The sequence below is a fragment of the Equus przewalskii genome, chromosome 1 (assembly GCF_037783145.1).
Source record: "Equus przewalskii isolate Varuska chromosome 1, EquPr2, whole genome shotgun sequence".
Classification (NCBI taxonomy): Eukaryota; Metazoa; Chordata; class Mammalia; order Perissodactyla; family Equidae; genus Equus; species Equus przewalskii.
The window spans coordinates 13,899,362-13,904,919 of NC_091831.1; the positions used below are offsets into that span (position 1 = coordinate 13,899,362).

General features: G+C 41.5%; 1 long non-coding RNA gene across 1 annotated transcript; it reads left to right on the forward strand.

The window, feature by feature from the left end:
- The first annotated feature begins 3,230 nt into the window (after positions 1–3,230).
- LOC139082227 (uncharacterized) lies at positions 3,231–5,150 on the forward strand. The gene is made up of 2 exons (XR_011538137.1): positions 3,231–3,511; positions 4,824–5,150. It is a non-coding gene; the product is annotated as an uncharacterized lncRNA (long non-coding RNA).
- Positions 5,151–5,558: the final 408 nt, after the last annotated feature.

Genomic DNA, 5,558 nt, shown 5'->3' on the forward strand with positions numbered 1-5,558 from the left:
TTCAACTTTTAACCTTCCTTTACAAAGTCCTGCAAAGAAGAGACTGACAATTCCTGAGAAGCTATCCCTTTTTCTCAAGAATTATAAAGAATATTGTCAATTGTGTACTTCAATATCTTGCTGGCAGAGAAGGCAAAGAAGACATTTCTTTGGGTAAAGTTTCACTGAAAGTTCTATTTCTTTTCTTAGAGATGTGTGTATTTTCAATTTAGAAGCTATAATACTCATCCTCTTTGAGTAAATTTTAAAAATCCTTAAAACAAAGATCTGGAAAATCTCTACTTCTGTCTATTCAATTATGGGCATTTCACTTAGAACTCTCCCATTGTGCCATGCTCATGATACTATCTGACTTTTACATAGTGCTTTCAATGTGTTAAGGACTAGTCTGAATTATTTATATGCATTAACTCCTTACAGCAACCATAGGAGACAAATATTATTATAACTTCATATTACAGAGGAGGAAGTTGAAGCTTGGAGAGGTTATTTAACTTGCCCAGTGTCACACAGTTAATAAGTGTCAGAGAGGATTTGCTGCCAGCCACGGTCTTAACCCCCATGGTATTCCTTCTTAATGCTGTGACAATATTATGAAAATGGCCCTGTTTGGCTATCATTTTTTCCTTCATTGCCAGATCATTGGTGCCAGGGCTAGGCTTTATACAGCACTGGAGAGATGTCAGAGAGAGATGTTAGAATTCTTCACGGTTTTCGCTCTAATTATCTCCATTTTTTTTAATGGAGCTATGCATAAAAACAGAAGAGACGGAATAAACTGATGTGCCAGTACAACGACACAGAAAAAGGTGCATTTCTAAGAAGCTCTGGCAGAAAGGACTTTTATTTCTCAAAACACCGAAATGCTTCGCTGTGGTTTAGTGAAAACCCCACCTGAAGGCGAACTTCCCGCGGCTTCCAGGCTCCTGTGTAAGCAGCCGGCGAGGCGTCCAGCAGAGGGCGGGCGAGGTATCCGAACTCCAGGTTTCCGATCGTGCCGCCCGGGGTTCAGGTACCCGGTCCCGTCGTAGCCACGGTCTGAGGATGCTGCGTAAGATGGTTGTGGCCAGCCGTTCGTACAGGAAATAAAATTCCTATGCGTACAGGAAGACGTAGAAAATGAAAAGCCCTTGAAAGAAGGACTCGGCCTGTTTCTAGCATCATCTGGACGTTGTGCATGGAGAAAATTCGGTGCTAGTGTGGTAAATTTGGAATCAAAACACAGTTTACGCCAAGGACATTCTGATGCTATTTTCATTAAGGAAATTGAGAGCAGGAGCCGGCAGGGGAGCTGACGTGAAATCACAGAGTTTAGAAGTGAGGGGCCTGGAGGAAGTTTCATCTCTTCAGCAACAAACTTAAGCTGTCCTAGATGAAAAATAAACATTTTTTTGAGTTTATTTCTCACCATTTCACCATCCATGGTGGTGAAATCAGGGGATTCAGAGATAGGAGACCAGGTTTTGCATTTTTCTCCGCCATGCTCTGTATTTGTGACCTGGGCTAATTCACTCTTTCCTGAACATTCGTGCCTCGTGACACCGTTGTGAGGTCTAATGAGAGCCGGGATCACTTAATTCAGCATCTAATATTTGCACAGGAAACAGTCTTCAGAACCGTTAATTCTGTGCTGGGAGTATACAGTGTTATCATTTGGGAATTCTTTTGAACTGAGTTATTTTGAAAATATGTGGTGTGTGTTCTATAGTATGAGACAAAACTAGAAATTTAGAATGTTCTGGGGAACTCTCAAGGAGGAAAGTAGAAAGCCATGATAATTCTATACAGATATGGACTGGCAGACTCCTCAGCGTGTCAGGTGCCCTTTTTTCTAGAATATTCCTTTGAATGTGTTTCTGGATAATACTGACTGTCAGGTCTTTAGAAGTAACACTCAGAAAAGGATGATGATACTATAATACATATCTGTGGCCTTCTCCCTCACTATATTTTATTTTTGCCGCTGAACGACGTGGAATGGGCAAAGGGCTGTCATTTTCTCATTTTGACAATAATGCGGCGATATTAACAATAATAAATAAATAAAATATGCTCTTGGCTAGAAATTAGTGGGCTTAGTTTCAGAGCGATACCAGTTTCCGTGGCTGGGTTATCAGCACTGCATATTTATAATGGAATTTCCAGCAGTTTCCTCAGCAGCTGTGGCTGCAAAATCTTGCCCTTACCAAGACACAGAGCTGGGATATGACAGGCGAGTCTGTGGTCCCTGATATCATGATTTTCGCTTTCTTCACTCGGGCAGGTGAAGTCTTCATGTGGAGGTTATTGTGTTTTGTCCTCACCGGAATTGCCGCGCCTGGGCGCTGATCTGTCCGTCAAGGGCACGCTTCCCTTCTGTCCGGAAAAATAGAAGCAGCAGCCAGAGACTTCAATCAGTGCTTTCAGATTCCAAAACTATGACACTGTCACACTGGTGTCATTAAAGCTAACTAACCATATTAAACGAATATTAAAATATGGGCTCCTTTGCATAACATAATGAGCAAAACTGCTTTTAAGTTTCTCCCTGTGCTTTGAGGTGAGGTGGCATTTACATTCCCAAACTTTGAAGTCGGAACAAAATGTACAGGTAGAGGGTACCAGATCAAATAATAATCAACTTCAAAAAGCATTTTGGCTGTTGAATGTCCTAGGGCTAATTTCCTCTAGACATTTTAAATGTAAATGTCTAAACTCATTTAAAAATTGTAAATTGGTCTAGGTTCAATCAAAAAGCATGGTGACGCAGAACAGGGAGAGCAGGCTAATTGTCATTTGTTTGTCAAATGAATTCCATTTGGAAAGCAATGAAACCTCCAAGCTAATTCTTTTAAGGTGAGCTGGTAGTTGTATTATCAGTTAAATGCAGTAAAATGCATAATCATATGATGATAATGAAAACTGAACCTGTGTAAGTGCTGGGGCTTTGCCTGCCACGGGGCATGGAGCGATGAAACTTAAGTACTGTAATGTTGCCTTGGCCACAATGGCACCAAGTCTGGTCTTTAGCCTTACAGACACTTTCTTTGCATTTTAAAAAACTTTATCAAAGCACAGTGGCAATATAGAAAATGTCAAAGTGAAATGCACTGTAGGCAAATTGAGATTTCATTAAGTTTAAATTTATTGCTTTTGACTGATGTATTACCATGCTTGTTAAGAACCAGTAATTTGGAATATCTGTCTGCCTGGTAAAATAGCTTTGTCTCCTTGTATATTACTTTGTATAGACTTTGAAAGACCACAATCATTCAGAGCAAGTGTAAGCTGTTTTTCAGGAGCGTCTGGAAGATTGGAAGGCATTTGGCCTTGTGCTCTGAGGAACTTCCGTGCATGTCCTGAATGTCTTGTGAAGGGATTGGAGGCTAATTGTAGAGCTCGTGTTGATGGGACTATTGTGAGTTTTACCAAATGGTGTGGTGTGTGCAAAACTGGAGAATTGAAAATGTCTCTTCTGCTGGGGCTGCTTCCTCTTCATACTCACGAAGTGGGCACAGATGAGAGAGGAAAGGTGAGTGAGTAGCGATGGGGAATACACCGGGTTCAGTCAATAGAGAAACAGAACTGCAGTGACTTAGGGAAGGAGGATGGTATAGTTCAATCCAGATGTTTTACGACATGGAAGAGGAGATCCAGCGGTCACACAGCCTGTGAGTGGCAGAAGTAGCCATTGAGGTCTCAGCTCCAATGTCAACTCCTCAGAGAGGCCTTCCCTCATGTTTTAGCCACCATTGTCCCTCCACCACTGCTGTTGGTCTCTAACACATCAGTCAGCAAAACTTTTTTTTTTTTCCTAAGGAAGATTATCCCTGAGCTAACATCTGTGCCAATCTTCTTCTATTTTGTATGTGGGTCACTGCCACAGCATGGCTGATGAGTGGTATAGGTCTGAGCCCAGAATCCAAACCCTCGAACCTGGGCTGCCGAAACAGAGTGCGCCAGACTTAACCACTAGGCCACTGGGCCAGCCCTGGCAAACTCTTGTTTTTTAAAGCCTTATTGTAGTATAATTAATACACAAAAAACTGCAAATGTTCAGTGAAACCAACACCACAATCAAGGTGCTAAACATATTCATCACCTCCAAAATTTCCTTGTGTGTGTATGTGTTTTGGTAAGAACACTTAACATGAGAACTATCCTCATAACATATTTTAATCTGCACAATACCATATTGTTAACTATATATATGTACTGTGTTGTACAGCAGATCTCTAGAAGTTATTCATCTTGTGTGATTAAAACTTTATACCCGTTGAGCAACAACTCCCCGTTTCCTCCTCCCCCAGCCCCTGGCAACTACCATTCTATTCTCTACTTCTATGACTTTGACTATTTTAGATGCCTCATAGATGTGGAATCATGCAGTGTTTGTCTTGCGACTGGCTTATTTCACTTAGCATGATGTCCTCTAGCTTCATCCACATTGTTGCAAATGGTACAATTTCCATCTTGTTCAGGGCTGAACTTTTTATGTTAAGGGATGCACAGAAGGCCAAGAGGCAAAACTGATGATAATATATAGATACTTAAGCGACAGGAGGGAGAACAAATTTGCACAATTTTTTACTGATGAAATTCAAAATAGAATATAACAATTGAGTACAATATTTTGTAATGTAGGTTTACTAATGAGAAGAATGGAATTCTTTTTTGGGGAGGATAATATTTCATTGATTGGGGGTCGCATGTAAAAACCGTTCACAGCTCATGGCCTAATACAAACAGGTTGTGGGCTGGACTTGGCTGCAGGCCAGTTTGCACGCTCTGGGTCTAGCACGTTGCACTATTTAATTTTCTCCACTGGACATATCACTCTCTAGAATCACCTTCTGATTGTTTGCTGCTTCATTATCGGTCTGCCTGCACGAGAAAAGCGAGGTCTATGAGAACAGAAGCCTCGTCTGCTGTGTCTGCCTCTGCATCCACAGCTCCTGGAAGAGCGGCTGTGCACCTGGTACCTACGTGGTGGACATTCATTTGATGCTTGGTGACTAATGAGTAAATCCAGATTCTACCAGATCCTACTGAATAAATATGAAAATAGATGTCCTACCAAAGGGATGGGAAATGGTGATTGTTCTTTCAGTATGTCTTGCCTTACAGCAATGGTATTACTGAAATAAATAACTCAAACTTCAGGTTCCTTCTGATTTGTGTCACTGTTTCAATTCCTAGATTCTTTTCTGATTTTACTGTTACGAGGAAATAATAATTAACCAGAGCATTGCATATCTTAATAGCCTTTCTATTCTGTAGTATTTGGCTGTTTATCAATACCCCTTTGGCCATGATCATAGATGCGCTGAACTCTGTGCCCAGCTGCCCTGCCACTTCTCTACCTCTAAGTCCAGGCCTCTCTGCAGTGGAACACCTGTGCAGCCGTTCACATGGGTTCAGGTTTAATGCCCTCTCTGAAGCCTTTCCTGAGACCCCAGCCTTCTCGGAGCCCCCTTCTCTGAACACCTGTACTCTGTCCGTACGTTGAGCTCACACTGTTCTGTTTCATAGTAGTTTTCTCATTCTTTGGTGGGTATCAGGGTTTGTTATCTGACCTA